The sequence below is a fragment of the Mus musculus genome, chromosome 8, assembly GCF_000001635.26.
Source record: "Mus musculus strain C57BL/6J chromosome 8, GRCm38.p6 C57BL/6J".
In the NCBI taxonomy this organism is placed as follows: domain Eukaryota; kingdom Metazoa; phylum Chordata; class Mammalia; order Rodentia; family Muridae; genus Mus; species Mus musculus.
The window spans coordinates 121,247,134-121,265,267 of NC_000074.6; the positions used below are offsets into that span (position 1 = coordinate 121,247,134).

The 18,134-nt window shown below is 51.3% G+C and overlaps 1 long non-coding RNA gene across 1 annotated transcript; it reads right to left on the reverse strand.

The window, feature by feature from the left end:
• Positions 1-14,655: 14,655 nt before the first annotated feature.
• Gm33823 lies at positions 14,656-17,441 on the reverse strand. Its single transcript, XR_388123.4, has 3 exons — positions 16,118-17,441; positions 15,326-15,486; positions 14,656-14,959 (listed from the first exon to the last, which is right to left on the reverse strand). It is a non-coding gene; the product is annotated as a predicted gene, 33823 (long non-coding RNA).
• Between the last annotated feature and the right edge of the window lie 693 nt (positions 17,442-18,134).

Genomic DNA, 18,134 nt, shown 5'->3' on the forward strand with positions numbered 1-18,134 from the left:
TGGGCCCACTCAGTAGGCCATCGAAAGACCCTGTGCTTGGTCAGCTCCAGCCATATACCCACCCCGGGTTCCAAGTAACCCACCCAGAACCCCAGCAGCCTTTGGTCACAGTGCCCGCCCTGTGATTAGCAGATGACTTACTGTTGTTGCACTTCTGGGCACAGGTGGCCTTTGGGCCCTTCAGGTACAGTTTGAATATGTGAGAAGTTGAATTATAATTGGTTTAATTTTAGTTTGTTTGAATTTAAATATCCCCATGTGGCCGGTGGCCATGACCTGTTACATTTAGCAGAATCTTAGCACTGCAGCTCAGTGCTGGTGTGTAAGGCACGGTGAGGAGCTGGTGTGTAAGACACGGTGAGGAGTTGGTGTGTAAGACACAGTGAGGAGCTGGTGTGTAAGACACAGTGAGGAGCTGATGTATCATTCACAGTGAGGAGCTTGTGTGTAAGGCATGGTGATGAGCTGGTGTGTAAGACACGGTGAGGAGTTGGTGTGTAAGACACAGTGAGGAGCTGGTGTGTAAGACACAGTGAGGAGCTGATGTATCATTCACAGTGAGCAGCTTGTGTGTAAGGCATGGTGATGAGCTGGTGTGTAAGACACAGTGAGGCGCTGGTGTGTAAGGCATGGTGATGAGTTGGTGTGTCATACACAGTGAGGAATTGGTGTGTAAGGCACAGTAAGGAGCTGGTGTGTAAGACCCAGTGAGGAGTTGGTGTGTAAGACATGGTGAGGAGCTTGTGTGTAAAGCATGGTGATGAGCTGGTGTGTCATACACAGTGAGGAGCTAGTGTATAAAGCACAATGGGGAGTTGGTGTTTAAGCCACAGCGATGAGCTGGTGTGTAAGCCAGAGTGAGGAGCTGGTGTATAAGCCAGAGTGAGGAGCTGGTGTGTAAGCCAGAGTGAGGAGCTGGTGTGTAAGCCAGAGTGAGGAGCTGGTGTATAAGCCAGAGTGAGGAGCTGGTGTGTAAGTCAGAGTGAGGAGCTGGTGTGTAAGCCAGAGTGAGGAGCTAGTGTATAAAGCACAATGGGGAGCTGGTGTTTAAGCCACAGCGATGAGCTCGTGTGTAAGCCAGAGTGAGAAGCTGGTGTGTAAGCCACAGTGAGAAGCTGGTGTGTAAAGCCAGAGTAAGGAGCTGGTGTGTAAGGCACAGCAATGAGCTGGTGTGTAAGCCACAGCAATGAGCTGGTGTGTAAGACATGGTGAGGAGCTGGTGTGTAAGGAACCTTGAGGTTCCTCGAACATAGCAGATGCTGCACAGGTAACAGTGACATTTTGAATTTCAATTAGAAACAGAGACTTATGATGCTGCCGTTTTGTTTCACTGGAAGCTTCTAACTCTAAGCCCCAGAGGAGAGTGAGCTTCCGGCAGGGAGTGTGGTCAGAACAGAAGGTCCTGAGGATCTGAGCCGATGACATCGAGTGCCAGAGTGAGGTGGAGAGCCCCAAAGTGCCAGCCCCCCTTCAGATGCCAGAACAGCCAGGTATGGCTGCCTGGGGAGAGCAGATCTGGGGGCTGCAGTGACTAACCTGTCCTCCTCTGACAGTAGAGAAAGCATACTTTCTGCGCAGGGAAGGGGCTAGAGAATGCTAAGGTCTTGTGAGCCAGACCAGGGACAGGATTTGTCTCAGGGTATCAAGGTCATTCCAAGCCACTTCCCTCACATACATGGAGAGGGCAGGTGGGGTCGATCTCAACTGGTCTAAGTCCCCCCTCATCCCAGGGTGGGTCTCTTCAATAGTCACTCCCCACTGCATGGCCAAGTCAGGAAGTGAGAGTGACCAAGCCAGGGACCGCTCCTCCTCCCTCATGTCACACTTCCCCTGCATTGAGTCACCGTTCTGCCTGTCCCTAGCAGGCTGGCCCAAGGCCACCCGTGGGTGAAGAGCCGAAAGGTCAGCTGGGGTGTTCCCATTGCATCATGGGTCCAATCTGGAATGGTCTGAGGATGTGGGTGGGAACCACCCTGTGTTTCACCGTGCGGTCTCCATGGCAACTTCAGGGGATCTGGCCATTGCTATCAATCTCACAGACAGGAGTGTGAGCTCAGAGTGGTCACTGGCTTGCCTGTTCTTCTGTCAGACAGCATCTAGACCAGGTATGTCCTGTGCTGACGTTCCTAAAATCCATGTGGCCCTTGGCGCTCTAGACTGCATCAATGCTCTGGAGCACACAGACTCTGCAGGGCACCTGGATTCTGCAAATGCCTCTAGAGCCAGCCCTGCCACAGGCTAGCTGTGTCTTCCTACAGTCCTGGGCAGACAAGAGCACAGAGGTTCAACGTACCTGTGCTGAGTAGCAGAGTAAGAAAATAGTTCAGTGTGGAGCTTGCCTTGTATGGCTAAGAATGACTCCTATAGACTCATACATTTGAATACTTAGTCTTCAGGGAGTGGTGCTATTTGAGAAGGATTTGGAAGTATAGCCTTGTTGGAGTGGGTGTGACCTTGTTGGAGTAGGTATGGCCTTGTTGGAGTGGGTGTGGCCTTGTCAGAGTGAGTGTGGCCTTGTTGGAGTGGGTGTGACCTTGTTGGAGTAGGTGTGACCTGTTGGAGTAGGTGTGGCCTTGTTGGAGAAGGTGTGTCAGGCTCATTCTCTCTCTCTCTCTCGCTCTCTCTCTCTCTCTCTCTCTCTCTCTCTCTCTCCCACCTCACCCCATGAATCAGAATGTACCATAGCTCTTAATGGCTTCCCCAGCACCATACCTACACACTACTATGTTTCCTGACATGATGATAATGGACTAAACCCATAAACTGTAAGCCAGCCTCAGTGAAATGCGCTCTCTTACAAGAGCTGTGTGCTCAGGCTGTCTCTTCACTCGGATAGCAAGTGTGAGCACCTGAGTTCTACCCAGAGCCCGCATAAGGCTGGAAAGATGGTTCAGTCATTATGGGCACTGGCTGCCCTTGCAGAGGTCCCAGCCACAGTGATTCATGGCTATCTGTGACTCCAGTTCTAGGGGACCTGATGCCCTGCGCTGGTCTCCCCAGGCAAGAGGCATGCTCATGACACACAGTCATGCACACAGAAAAATACGTTAAGAATAAATAAACAGTGAGGCAGTGGAAACACAGTCCTTGAATCCCAGCACTCAAGAGGCAGAGGCAGAGGCAGGCGGATCTCTGTGAGTTCTAGGACAGCCAAAGCTACACAGAAAAACCCTGTCTCAAGAATAGATAGACAGATAGACAGATGATAGGTAGTCAGATGATAGATAGTCAGATGATAGATAGATAGATAGATAGATAGATAGATAGATAGATAGATAGATAGATAGGTAGGTAGGTAGGTAGGTAGGTAGGTAGGTAGATAGATAGATAGATAGATAGATAGATAGATAGATAGATAGATAGATAGATAGATAGATAGAAGAACTAACTAGCTAACTAACTAAATCTGGTTGTGGTGGAGTGGACTGTAATTCCAGCAATGGCAGCAACAGGAGGATTCCTGGAGTTCATGGCTGATGGACGAGCTTCACTTACTAGGCGATGCTTCAGACCAATGAATGACCCTACGCCAAAAGATGGATGGCATCTGAGGAATGATCTCCTTCATTATCCTCTGACCTATACACACAGATTGTGTGTGTGTGTGTGTGTCTAAGAGAGACAGAGAGACAGACAGACAGACAGACAGACAGACAGACAGACAGACAGACAGATAGACAGAATGACCAGGTTTCTATTTGGCCAGGAGCTTTAGAGAACCAAGTACCTCAGGAAGCCAGGCAAATGCTTCCCTAACCTATGCAGAGGCTGAGTTTAATCCTCACCCCTATGCTGAAGTTTCTGCCCCCGAATCTCTGTCCCTCACTCAGGCAGGATGCCGGGTAACACGTGACACAGCCGGAGCACTGACACAGCCAGAGCAAGAGTGGGAAACACCTCACCTCCACCACAGGGGTTTGGAATTGACCTGTTGGAGCTGCCAGCAAGGACGCAAGTCAGATCCTGCAGGGACTGACAGGCGGTGTGAGTAGCGCTTCCCAGACATGAAGAACAAGCACTCGGCACCCTGCACCGAAGCTCTCCAGAAGGGTGTTTTATTGACCACAAAATGCAATTTCACGACAGACCCAGGGCTGCCCTCCTAGGTCCATGTGGAGCCTTTTCTTTTTCCTCCGCTCGGTTTATTGATGATGTCACGACATGCCCTGTCAACCCTTAATTAGAACCATGGCTTCAGCACCAAACTCTCCTTAAACCGTGAAAGCTGGGGCTTTGGAAGGGTCCCTGGGAGGGGCCGGTGTCGAATGAACCAGGGACCTCATCAGCTCCCTGAGTGTTGCTGGGAGCATTCAGGCAGAACCCAGGAATTTCCAAGGTGTTGGGTTCTGCAGGAATGGCAAAGGTTAGGCACGTGGACGGTGTCCCCTACAAACAGCGTACACTCGAGTCCTCAGGATCTCCCATATGAGGGTTATTGAAAGCATAATTAGGGAGATGATGTCATCCTGAGGCAGGATGAGCCCCCTAATTGAATATAGCTTATATCTTTATAAAAAGACACGAGAATACTCAGGGGACACACTTGATGACAGACATCAGGTTGACGTCTCTACAGACAGCAACGCAAAGGCAGGAAGAGGTCTGGAAACAGATCTCGGGGTATCTGCCTTCCCAGCTGTCAGCCTCCAGGTCTACAGGGGAACACGTTTTGTGGGTTCCCCATGTCTGCATGGTCTCCGTGGCCTCAGAGAAGATTTAGCCAGGCTGCAGGGCTCATAGCGGGTAGATCGAACTCCTTCTCTTGAACTTGGTCCCATCTGGACAGGTGATACTGAATTTAGAAGTCAGGAACCAGGCTGGGAGGAATGGCTGCAGGTTTAGCTTGCAGCCAGGGTGTCCCAGCCTTGGTGACCAATAGCAGTGGCTTGTGGACGGGGCTTAGAAGGCCCCTTGTATGCGTTTGTCTGCACGAGACTCCTCACAGGGCAAATGATTTGCTTGGCTTTGTGTGCCAGGGCCACCTGACAGGATTGAACTCATCAAAGGCCATGTATGAAGTCCCTCTCTGTAACATGCTCAGAGATTCTGTGCCCTTTCCTGTCTCATTTCCAGACATCGGCGCACCTTCCCCCAGTGTGCAGGACCATCCAAGTGAGGCAGACACACTGGGTGTGACTGGCTTTGGGATTCGCATGCGCCTCCCCTTATCAGCTAGTGGCCTTCTTCAGATGAGGTTTTATTGGGTCAAGCACTCTTCTTTCTCTGAGGTACATGTATATGAAAACCCACCTACTGTGTGCTGTGGTGCTATGTGCTGATTTTATCATTAGGAAAGTGTCTGGTTGCCTGAGGACTACAGACAAGCCGTCGTCACTTCAACTATATCTCGGCAATGGTCCACGGATGGGCCATGCTCGCTGCCCAGAATTGGGCTTTGAGACTGAAGCTTTCATTCTGGCTGAGCAGTGACTGTTGCCACGGTTGATTTCTGTTAAGTATTTAAACTTCATCTTGGCAGATGGGGGCTATTAAACAAGACACTGGAGACCTGAAATCCCCTTGCGGGGAACTGGCTACCTTGTACCTTCTTCTGATGCCTGATTTAGTTGGGATTCCAGGGGATCCCCCGATCCACCCTAGCGTGGATCTCCTCAGGGTCAGGGAGGTCAGGGGTCACCCCACAGGGTCTGAACCCATCCCCAGTTGGCAGCTCTAACACGGTTATCCAGTATGGGAGTTACAAGGCCAGTGAGGGGTGAATGAACCCTGGCACCACAGAATCCGTCTGTGAAGGTGTTCTTCTTCGAAGCCGGTGAGCACAGTGCATCTCAGGACTGGGGAGCTTCTAACGACCCTGTTTCTGATGGTGGGCTTGGAGGGACCGTAATACACCAGGGCTCTTTGCAATAAAAGGAGGGAGAAGTCAGCCACCAAAGCTCTCTCAGATTCTCATCCCACAGCCTCAGTGCCTCACGGACCAGGCGTTGGGAACAAAGGGTCACACAGTGGGGGAAATGAGCATAGCGGCTCAGTTACAAAGAAAGCCAGGTCTAAGGGACACCAATTGGTAACAATTAGAGGAGGGTCGGGTAGGTGAGAGAGAGTTCAGTGGCCCCTGGGTGTGTTTATCTATTGTTAGCCTGTGAGTTGATATCAGCTTCCCCTATCTCTGACCCCATCCCGGTCTCTTGGGGAAGCATTGGCACTCCACTCCGTTCCACTCCGCTCCGCTCAGGCCATTTCTGAAATGACAGAAGCCTCATTTCTCCTAGTGCCTGAAGTGTACTCCACTGCCTACTAGGAGCAGGAAAGCGCAGGGACCTCGGGTGGCAGGCAGGCAGCAGTGGTTGGGACTGAGGCTCTCTGAGAGGAGCCCAGCTCCTGTTTTGAGAGGGGGATCCTGGCCCATGGCCGCAGGGTCTTCCAGGGATGGCACGGCAAATGGACTAACAGGTGAATTCGCTTAGATCCGAGGGTGCCATGGCTCCCTACATCCTGCCAACTTGCTGCATTTTGTCTGAAAGTCCATCTTGCTCATGAGGCTACAGGGTCAGGATCAGAGCTCAGGTGGAGCCCCTCTCCCAGCCAACGTGTCAACCACCTACTTCCAACTTTGCAAGTGTGTCTTCCCAATTCCCCGGAGGTGAGGCTGGAGCAGAGTCCTGTGCCCAAGGAACTTACACAAGTGCTTGGTAACACAGAGTTCTGTGCCCTACAGAACTAGTAACTAACGTGGCAAGTCCTTTTGACTTAGAACTTGGCTATTCACGTCACATTTTAAAGCGCACCGGATGAGGTCCCCTCGCCTTCCTGCTTCCTTGGTCTCGTTACATTTCTGTTTCACCATCAGTAGGATTTTGTGATACAAATCCTAGCTATGTGTCTGCTGTGTGTTCCAGCCTGTGAATGTCCTTTCAATATTACATTATACATTTCTGTAAATATATTCTGTGTCGTTCTGTTCTTGTTCAACCCAGAACAAACCTGTCTGAACAAATGAGTATGTATGTATGTATGTATGTATGTATGTATGTATGTATTTCATGGGGTCTCATGTAGCCCAGGCTAGCCTCCAACCCTCCAACTCACTATGTAGCCAAGGATGACCCAAACATGGCTGAACAAATACATTTGTGTGTGTGTTTCATGGAGTCTCATGTAGCCCAGGCTAGCCTTCAACTTGCTATGTAGCCAAGGATGACCTTGCACTTCTGATCTTGCATCTACCTCCAAGTGCTAGGGTTAGGGTCACGCACTGCCATGCCTGGTTTGTGTGACGCTGGAGGTGGAACGCAGGGCTGCGTGCATCCCAGCCTTAAACCAAAAGTAAAGTCTCACTGATGATTCTTATCTCTGTCCCCTTTTCGTATGATGCTAAGATTTGCCAACCATGTCCTCTCACACTGATTAAGTGACCTCAGGTTACCAAACGGCACTCTCCATTGCTGAGTACAGTCTGCCACCTAGTCAGTTCCCCTCTTATTGGTAGGCTAGCCTCACTGACAGGGCACCCCAGCCTCACTGATGGGGCATCTCAGCCTCACTGACGGGGCTTCCCAGCCTCACTGATGGGGCATCTCAGCCTCACTGATGGGGCATCTCAGCCTCACTGATGGGGCTTCCCAGCCTCACTGATAGGACTATCCCATCCCTTCTTGAGTGCTAAGTGCTCGCAGCTCAGGGTGTGGTTTCAGTAGAAGGATGCACATCCCGCCTGTGCCAGTCGGTTAAACAAGATCAATTTGTTAACTGAATACTGCCTGCTAGCTGCTCTCAGTAGGTCTTCAAGCTCCGTGGGCCCAACCCGCAGCCCTCAGTCCTCTGCCTGCCTTGGCCCAGCTTGACTCTCTCTGAATCCTTTTTATAGGACCACCAGTGACGCTGTGGGCTGTGGAGCTCATTCAGTCACATCCCATCAGGGAGGCTGGGATGCCCTGTCAGTGAGGCCGAGATGCCCTGTCAGTGAGGCTGGGATGCCCCGTTAGAGAGGCTGAGAGCCTCCACACTCTCTGCTGAACCTTAGCCCTCACCTGGGTCTGTGCCCTGCGTGAGAAAACAAATGGGTCTTGGGGTGAAGACGGATCTCTGGTGTTGTTGATTAGTTTGCTCTGTTATTTTAAAATACTTAACAGACACAATAAAAGCCGATAATCCAGGGTCACCTCCCTTGCCTCAAGATAATGCGTCCCCAAATCTGGGACTTATTAGGTGCTTATTGGGACCTCTCCAGCTGACCAGGAGACAGATCCATTACTGCTTGTTGGGTGTGGGGTGCTCCCTTGGGGTGGGATGCTCCCCTGCTGTGCGTCCACCTGTTAGAGCCAGGTTCCTGAAACCCATGCTCACAGGCAGACGAGCCAATGGACCACGCGTTTTGGTGTTCAAGTTACTTCTGTCCTCCCAACGGCAGCTTTCCTCTCCCCATCCACGCAGCCAGCACCAGCCTTCCCAGCTGAGCAGTGAGCGCCTCTCTCCCCACAGATGTGAGGTTTGTCTTAGAACCTGGGTCACTTGTGCTCACCTAGGGAGCCGAGGAGGTCGCCATGCTGGGCCCACACTGTGCAGTGGTTAGCTAAAGGCTTGGCCACCTCAGGGAGTGAATGATTCTCAAGGCCGTGCAGCCCGGGTCTGCAGCCCCACCCTGAAGTCAGGGAAGCAGGGATGGGGGGTGGGGGCTCCACTTAGCTCTATTTTTAGGATCAAAGTCACTTCTGACCCCGAAGATCTTGGGATTTCCAAGATAAATTAGGGTTTAATAAGAGTGCTGTCAGTCAGCCGCAGTCCTGCCTCCATTTGGGCAAATGGCTCTGGCTTCTCAGGGGCCAGGCCCTCGCGTCCAGCAGAGAAGCAGATGGGCAGATTTTCCACTCCTAGAGAATTTTTTTCTCTCCCCTTAGGAGGGTGCAGAAGCCTCTGCTAAATCGCCACAGTGGTGAAGGCCAGAGGTCCCGTAGCACCCCGGCCCTGGAACTGTGCAGTGAAGGTGAAGTCTGACGTGGGAGCAGAGGTCAGAGCCAGTGAGTCACATCACAGTTGTCCTGATAGGAGACGGACGTATCCCGCGCTATCTGAAGGATGTTTTAAATTCAGCTTTTATTGGGCATCTGCTGTGTGACAAGCACCGGGCTAAACTCTGGGTGGGGTGGGGGTGGAGGTCCGGCAGTCAGTAAGACAAGTGAAACCCACCGCACAGCAAGAGAGAAGCAATGTGCCAATACACAAGCAGATGCGTGGAAGGAAGGATAGATGTGCCAGGAGAGAAAACAAAATAGGACGGGGGCTGCAGTTTGACGGGGGAGGGGGGGAGGAGAATGAGAGGGAGGTGTCGACAGGGTGGACTGTGGCTGCTGAGATGGCACGGTGCCTGACAGGTAAGTGGGTGGGTAAAGTTAGTGATGGTGACAGGGATGCTGATGGTGATGGTGGAGATGATGATAAGGATGATGGTGATGATGGTGATGATGGTGATGGTGATTGTGGAGATGGTGACTGTGTTGGTGATGGTGATGCTGGTGGTGTTACAGTGGTAGTGACAGTGGTGATGACAGTCACAGCAGAGGTGTTAGGGATGATGCTGGCTCCCCGGAAGGTTCTTGACTTCTTTGTTTTCTTACTCATCCTTGGTTTTCTTACTCTGTACATTTTCATTTTCGGATACAATGTCTCAGAACCCGGTCTAAGGGACAAGATAGCAAAACCATGAGGGCTTCATTTTCAAGATGGCCACACAGTTCTAGCTCTGAGTAAAGGGTTTAGAATAAATGCTAGTGCTTTGTTTGCTATTAAAAGGAAACACGGGGGGCTGGTGAGATGGCTCAGTGGGTAAGAGCACCTGACTGCTCTTCCAAAGGTCCGAAGTTCAAATCCCAGCAACCATGTGGTGGCTCACAACCATCCGTAATGAGATCTGACTCCCTCTTCTGGAGTGTCTGAAGACAGCTACAGTGTACTTACAGATAATAAAAATAAATAGATCTTAAAAAAAACAAAACAAACAAAAAAAAAAAAACAAAAGGAAACACGGGCCAACTTGTTAAATGGTGGTGTCCCCGAGTTTGTTGGTGGAAAGCTAACCACCTTGGGTCAGAACAAGACTGATTCTCCACAGAGTCCTCTAAGAACTCTCCAGGCTGGCCTGCTGTTGTCCTGCATCATTCCCATGCTGTGTGTGAAACTTGGGACTCTCGCCACATGTCAGGTTGTGCCACTAAATCAGACCTGCAAAGCAAATTAGCAAACAAAGCGGGTACCCACACTCCTGGCCCCTTGGTGACTCTGCGATCTTCCCTCAGCCAAATGGGTAAAATAACTTTTTAAAAAAGAGAATGCAGGCAGAAGCAGCTGTGGGAGCAATCAGAGGGCGGCGCTCCTCCACAGTCATCCTCCTGTTTCTACCTGGGCGCCCTCGATGGTGGCCTGGGATCTGAGAGACGAGGAACCTTCCCTTCCCAGATAGCTTTTTGTTCGCAGGGGTTTATCCCAGCTCCTCAAGGTTCTCAGGAGACACAGCTCATAAAGATGGACTAACTAGTCGCTGTTGTAACTATGTAGCTAACTGCAGAAGCCAACGAGAGAGGATAAGTTTTTAACATTTACCGCCTTGTACCTGATACTGAAAGCCCTGTGATGCTTCATTTTAGAAACTCTGAAAGACACAGAGCCAAAATGGAGGAAGCAGGAACAACGTGCTGACCAGAGCTTGGTGTTGCTGCCGTGGGTGCTTAGATTCAACCTTGCTCTCCTCTGGCCTCTGGGCACCCATGGGGTACACACTCATGGAACTGCTGTAGAGGCCCGGTGCCAGGCTTTGCCCAGGCAGCACTGGAATGTCTCAGGTGGGCACCTCCCACATCATACTGATGCCACTCTTGAACCGGTCTCTGGACTCCACAGGGGGAGTTAGCCACCAGTGTTCCTGTCATGTCACTGAGGGGGCGCTAAGAGAGAGGAGGTGACCGCTGAGCAGACACTCAGGCCACGGCTGAGACAACTTTGCTCCCAGGCTGATCTGGAGCTGTGGATCCCTCCCAGCTGTGGCGAGTCGGTGCAAGGCAAGAAGCCGGGAGCCAGGTGGGGACAGGCAATGGTGGCCGTGCCCCCCGGAAACAGCCTGGACTCTCACCAGGGTGTCAGCTGTGGAAGGAAGAGGTGAAGGCTGCTTGAGATAAAGCCTGTCGGTCTACTGACAGATTGGGTGTGAGGGAGATGCCGGGCAGCCACCTCACTGTGTACTGAGCAACTTGGCCAACAGGGGAAAGAGCCACCCTTGGAGGTGTCGAAATCAAGAGCTCAGGTTTGAGCATGAGAAGTTGACCAGTCTGAGCAATCTTATTGTGTGCAGATACGAGGAAGGCATGGAGCCCAGTGCCTGGCACCCAGGAAAGACTCCACGATGCCTCCAGCTCACATCCTGCACATATCCCGCCTGCAGACCTTGGAGGGACTCCCCACCGGCTCTTCCTCATTCCTGTCAGACTCTCCCGTTTTTTTGCTCCCACGCCAAAGCCCAGGAAATATGAGCTGCGGCCCTGTGGGCCGTAGGGCAGTCGGGGAGAAGACAAATGTTCTGTGGGAGGGGTGGCTCCAGGGTCACACCGGCGTCAGCAACAACTTGCTGCCTGTCCTCGTCCTGGGAAACCAGACTGCAGCCTGGGCTGTGACTGTGTGGGGGCCTGCGCCTCCCCAATCCCCCCCCCTGGCTGCAGGTTGGTCCTGAGTTCTCTCCTCGTTAAATGAGCTGAAGACAGTCACCCTTGACAGGGAAGGGGGGGCAATGAGAATCCCTGCAGCTCTTCCTCTGTGATCTTATTTCAGGGGCACTGTGTTCCTGGAGTCTGCTTCGAGGCAGCCAGGGATGAAGGACCTGAAGTGCTCTGGAGCCCAGGGATGACCCTGGGACCGATCCCACGGTGCGACAGTTTCTGCAACCGTTCTCAACTCTCTTTCCAAGAAACCTCCGCAACCCCGACCTGAAGGAAGTAATTATCGATGCCGTCCGACAAGCTCGCCTCTCTCCTTCTCGACCCTTCGTCTTCTTGTAACAGCTTCATTGATCATGGCTAGTGAATATGATTATCCTTTATCCACCCTGACCCTTTCTGTGGCTGAGACTGGGTTAGGGACAGAGTTCATCTCTCTTGGTTTCCTTTGTGAATTCTGGAACTGAGCGTGAAGCCTGTGGGTTCTCGGTATGTAGTCGTCAACAGTTGGCGTCATCTAGGCAGAGTGGAGAGAGAAAACGAGATTTGAACAAATATGACTGTGATCACTGCTCTGAGTGAGCACACACACGAGAGAGAGAGAGAGAGAGAGAGAGAGAGAGAGAGAGAGAGAGAGAGAGAGAGCGCTCACAGCAGTCTGGTTGTGTTCATATATACAGTGGCGCTGTCCCAAGAGGCCTGTGACTGTGTGTGGGGTCAACTGTTGTTGGCATTGAAAACTTTTTTTTTCTTGTGTAAAATTTCAGACATATACTTTAGTGGGCAAGGGGCCCAGTGAGGATTCATGAAGCCAATTGACTGCTCTGGTTGTCCGAGTGTTGAACGAGACCAGAGATGTAGAAGGAACCTTACACTTGACAAAGAAGCTTTCAGATTTCTCCTGCGGTCAGAAGCAAGTTAAGGATGCCAGCCATCTCTGCTCCTTTCTGACATTTGTATCAACAGTCTCTCCACATGCGATACCACCGTAAAAGAAAACTGGTGGCCAGGGAGCTAGCTCAAAGCACGTGTCTTATGTCTTAGTCAGGATCACTACTGTTGTGACGTAGAACACTGCGGCCAAAAGCAAGTTGGGGACAAAAGGGTTAATCTGGCTTATAATTCCACATCGTGGGTCCATCATTGAAAGCAGTCAGAACAGAAACTCAAGCTGGGCAGGAACCTGGAGGCAGGAGCTGATGCAGAGGCCATGGAGGGTGCTGCTTACTGGCTTGCTCCCCATGGCTTACTCAGCCTGCTTTCTTATAGAACCCAGGACCACCCGCTCAGGGATGGCCCCAGACACAATGGGTTGGGTCCTCCCCCATCAACCACTAATTAAGAAAATTCCCCCACAGGCTTGCCTGCAGCCCAATTTTATGGAGGCAATTCCTCAGTTCAGGTTCCCTCCTCTCAAATAGCTGTGATAAATTGGCATAAAACTATTCAACACACCATTAAGACACAAGGTTTTAAGTTCAGATCCTGAACATTCACATAAAAAGCAGAAAGGTAGACAGGAAAAGTCTTAGGGTTCACTGTCAACCAGTCTAGCTGTATCAGTGGGAGACCTTGTTTCAAAAACAAACAAACAAACAAGGACAGAGTGATCAAGGAATGCCTCTGTGATGGTTTGTATATCCTTGGACCTGGGAGTGGCACCATCTGGAGGTGTGGCTTTGTTGGAATAGGTGTGACCTGGTTGGGATGGGTGTGTCACTGTGGGTGTGGGTATAAGATCCTCACCCTATTTGCCTGGAGGTCAGTCTTCCACTAGCAGCCTTTGGATGAAGACATAGAACTCTCAGCTCCTCCTGTGCCATGCCTGCCTGGATACTGCCATGCTCCCACCTTGATGATAATGGACTGAACCTCTGAACCTGTAAGACAGCCCCAATTAAATGTTGTTTTTTATAAGACTTGCCTTGGTCATGGTGTCTGTTCACAGCAGTAAAACCCTAACTAATACAGCCTCCATAGGTGACCTCTGTCCTTCATGTGCAAATACACACACATGCATTCACACCTGTAGACTGATGTGCACACACACAGAGGAAAGGTGGAGTGGAGAATCTGTGCACGTGTTAGCCTGGTGCTCAGGAAGCCAAAGCAAAAAGTTCAATGAGTTGAAGCTACCTTGGGCTATGCTGTAAGACTGTCTCAAAACCAAAACCAAAACCAGCTAACAACCAACGAATAGGAAGGGAGGCAAAATTGACAGGAAAGAAAAAGAATTATGGAAAGAGATAAAAAATGTGGTTGTTGGTAGACAATAGTACCATCTTCAATGGAAACCCAGCAGAATCTACAAGGTAATAACAGCAGTAAATAAGTCCCGAGAATGTACCATCTTAGTTTTGTTTCTGTTATTATAATGAGGCATCCTGAGAAAAAGCAACTTGGAGAGAAAGGGCATTATTTTAGCTTAGAGTTCCAGGTCACAGCTCATCACTGAGGGGAGGTCAAGGCAGGGAGTCCTTACAGGGTCACATCACATTCACCATCAAGAGCAGAGAGATATGAATGGAAACAGTCAGGACGCCCTGCCTAGGGAATGGTGCCACCCATACTAGGCTGTGTCTTCAAACATGAATGAACCTGTTAATTGAGACAATCCTTGATGGACATGCCAACCTGATCTAGACAGAGACTCTCTTCCTAGATGATTCTGTGTCAAGGTGATAATTAGTGCTCACAGCCCATGGCCTGGAAAATAAAAAAGCTAAAAATCTACTCGATTCTCACCAGATTGTAATCACTTAGGAATGTGTAGAATTCTACTCTCAAACCTCTCATGAATAATTCTGAGAAAGCTCTGAAAGACAATTTTGTTGGTGATTCTGAACACTGTCTGAAGAATGGGAGAGATCTGAGAGCCTCCAGACAGGAAGGCTCTGTATCAGGATGAGATTTTCAAGTCTCACAGGCAGTGGCCACAAAGCTGCCAGCACGTTTTTTGAAAATGCCATTTGACAGACTCACCCCAAGTGGGGTAGGGGTGGGATCCCAGACTAGCCGAGGTATTTTGGACATAATAATAAATGATGAGGTGAGGGAACTTGCTGACAGATGTTACAAGCTAATACGCAAAGGAAAGAAATTAAGGTAGATAAATAATTCAACAACACTGTCCGTGATGTACACTCAGTCCATGGCTGTTTGTTGAGCTGCTGTTATGTACCAGGTTGTCTTCCACATGTTATCTATGCAGTTGTCTGATGTCCACTCCTCCAGGAAGCCCCGGTCTTGAGGAAAAGTACAGATAGTCCATGGATAAGTCTGAGGCACAGTAGTGTTGTCTGCAAAAATAAATCAAGATGAGGAGAAGGCATGTGTGTGCATTTGTGAGGAGGGTAGACTCTGGTCTGAGAAGGCTACCAAGTTTACTGTAGGATGAGCAATGAAGCGGGACTCCCCACCCACCTCCAGATGAACTAAGGTCCCAGAACAGGCTGAGACACAGCGAACTGGGCAACGAGTTCAGAGTAGCTAGGGAAAGCTAATGGGGAAGAGATGAGGACGGCCAGAGACTTGGTGCTATTTGCAGCAGGGCAACAGTAAGAGGAGAAATTTCCATGGTAAGAAGAGCCCATTTGAGTGAGAGTAGAGCCTGCTCCAAGATCAGGGGAGGACAGAGAACCGAGAGATAAGCATGGAGCTGTCACCCAAGTTGTCGAGGGTGCTGGAGGGGCACGAAGAGTTAGTGGGTCCCCAAGAGAGTGAAGCAGTGGTGTGTGGGGTTTGCTGTTGTCTTGGATGAAGACATGAGCAGAGACTCTGGGCTGGTGAGCCAAGATTCGCTTTTCCCAGGACAGGAGACACGGAGCTGGACAGACAGAAAGGACAGACATGTAAGACGTTTGTTTAGACCGCCTGCTTTGCCCTTGAGAGCTCCAACAAGCCTGAAGAACACAGGCTAACTACCAGCTCTTATCTCTCAGTCCCAGGGTATGAGGTCCCGCAGGCACCCTGCAGGGAGAGGCCTGGCTTAGTCTAATATGGGGCCAAACTGAGCTCTGATTCATTTTGACCAGTCATGTGACCCGTGACCTGCCTACTCCCTCCCTCCCCCCTAGCTCCAGGAGCCCCTTCCAACCCAAAGACTCTGGGAATTCAGGAAATCCCAATTTAGATACGTGGCTTCGGAAACTGGCAGCCACCAGAGAACGGAATCCGGAAGGCCCTGCCATTGTGCGCACAGTCTAGACTCGGGACTGGATCACTGCGCCAGGAAGGAGTGAAAGTCCCTTTCTCGGCTGTCCACCTTTCCAGGAAGCAATAACCAGGCACAGCTCTGCCAAGCTCTCTCGGGGTCCAGGGCCACCCCGGGGCTTGGCCAGCCGTGTTATTATTCCCGCACCCCTTGCCAGATGCACCACGCCCAGCTAGTGCTTCCTCGGAGATAACACGGGTAGAGTGACCACATCAACCTGCACAAACAGGTGGCACTTATTTACATGGGGACAGGGAGTCGCCAGTCCGCATGCCAGGTGGGAGTCGAGCCTGATAAAGCTGCTTGCTTATCACAGAGGGTTAGAGGTGTTGTTTTCTTGTTTGTTTGAAGTTAGGGATCTGTAAAGTCCAGCGTGGCTGTGACCAAGTTTAACAACAGTTACAGAGAGGCTCAGAGAAGATGAAGCCGCAGGAGCTGGCCTGCTCTGTGTGCGTGAGCCGCACCATGGAATCTGTCGGGCTGGTTTTGACAGGCAGGGACAAAGTGAGGATTAATGAACCATTTGCCTTTGGACAAAATGACACGTTAAGTAAACCTGTGGGTGTTCCACACCGGCACTGCACCCTCGGCTTCGAGTCAGACACTTCTGCGCATGCTCCCTCGGCTTCCGGGGTGGGGAGGTGGGGTGGGGGTGGGGAGTTGTCAGTCACTTCTGCACATGTGGCGCTGAAAGACTCAGGGAGACACAGGCCTGGCGGTCAGGCCAGAGTCCGGTGATGGCTTCCACAGCCAATTGGCAGCCAGATGCACACAGTGACTGGTTGGGTTCAGGGCCTCTGTTCCAAGTCACTCTGCTCTGTCTTGGAATGTGTCATATACATCTTCTTCGGCTGGTCAGTCAGATGCCACCTGCTGAGGTTCTGCTAGACAATCAACGCGTCTCGTTTTATCCTTGGAAAACCCAAGGAGATGGCACCTGGTCAGGCTTTGCCGCTGCGGATGAAAGAACCAGACAGCAAGCTCCATCACCCAGGAGATTCCGTTTGCAAACTTCCTGGGACAGTCCAGCTCTAGTGCTGTGGAGTCCCTAAACCAAGAGCCAGACAGAGCACCCACATGTGGGTTCAGAAGCTTCCGTAGCTGACCGCTCCCATGGAGAGACAGAGCCAGGCCCCTTAGTACCATCTTGGAGTTTCTGACCTCTGAATAGGGGCCTCTTCCTCTCCTGCCATCCTGTGAGGGAGTTTGGGGTAGAGACCTCAAGAGATCCTGCGTAGACAGGGAAACATTCAGGCCAGTGTGAGCTGCAGATGATACACCTGAACCCTGGGAGAATAAACAGAAACCAAGACAGTGCCCAGGCACCAGACACTGGGCACCAAGGAACCTAGGCTTTCGCCAGCCACGGGACACGCAGGCAGCAAAGTGGCCCGGCCAGTTTTGCCTGCCTCTGTCTGCAGCCCAGCCTGGCTGTCCGCCTCTCTGGTTTGGGTGGCAGTGTGGCAGGCCATCAGATAGGCAGCACATTCCACTGGGGATTTTCAGGTTGGGATAATCTGATATGTGTCTGGACACGCCATTTCTGCCACTGCCGCTGTGATATCTATCGCCTGTTCAAATCAACAAGGGCAGAGAGCAGGAAGCCTTGTACAGATCCACTGCAACCTCTTCCTCTCCCTCCTCCTCCTTCCGACTTCCTCTCCCTCTTCCCTCTCCTCTCCTCCTCCTCTCCCTTTATCTCCCTCCTCTCCCTCCTCCCCTTCCTCCTCCTCCCACTCCTCCTCCTCCCCCCTCCTCTCCCTCCTCCTCCCCTTTATCTCCCTCCTCTCCCTCCTCCCACTCCTCCTCCTCCCCCTTCCTCCCTCCTCCTCCCAATCCTCCACCTTGCTTCGTAGTGTCCTCAAAGCTCCCTGATGGCTGCCCTTCCCTCTGGCACCCACTTGTCGGTTCCCAGCACTGTCGAGTAGGAAGGTTGCCAGCATGAGGGGAGGAGACTGTTCAGAGGGCTGTGGTCAGTCTCAACCTCTGCCTGCTAGGATCCAAAACAGTTGGGCAAGCCCTCACCTCTGAGCCTCACCTTCCCCACCTGTAATGTGGGGGCAGGGCTAACATGCAGACACTTAGCAGAGCTCTGATGGCCGCCGCCATTCAATGGAGCTGACGAGCCTGGCTGGGATCCCAAGGCAGGCAGGCTTCCTGCACATCAGCTATTTGCTGGCACCTGTGGAGTGAACTTGTTTTGGTTTTGCCACAGACATTGTTGTAATTGATTGACAGAAACAAGCTAAGGGGACATTTAT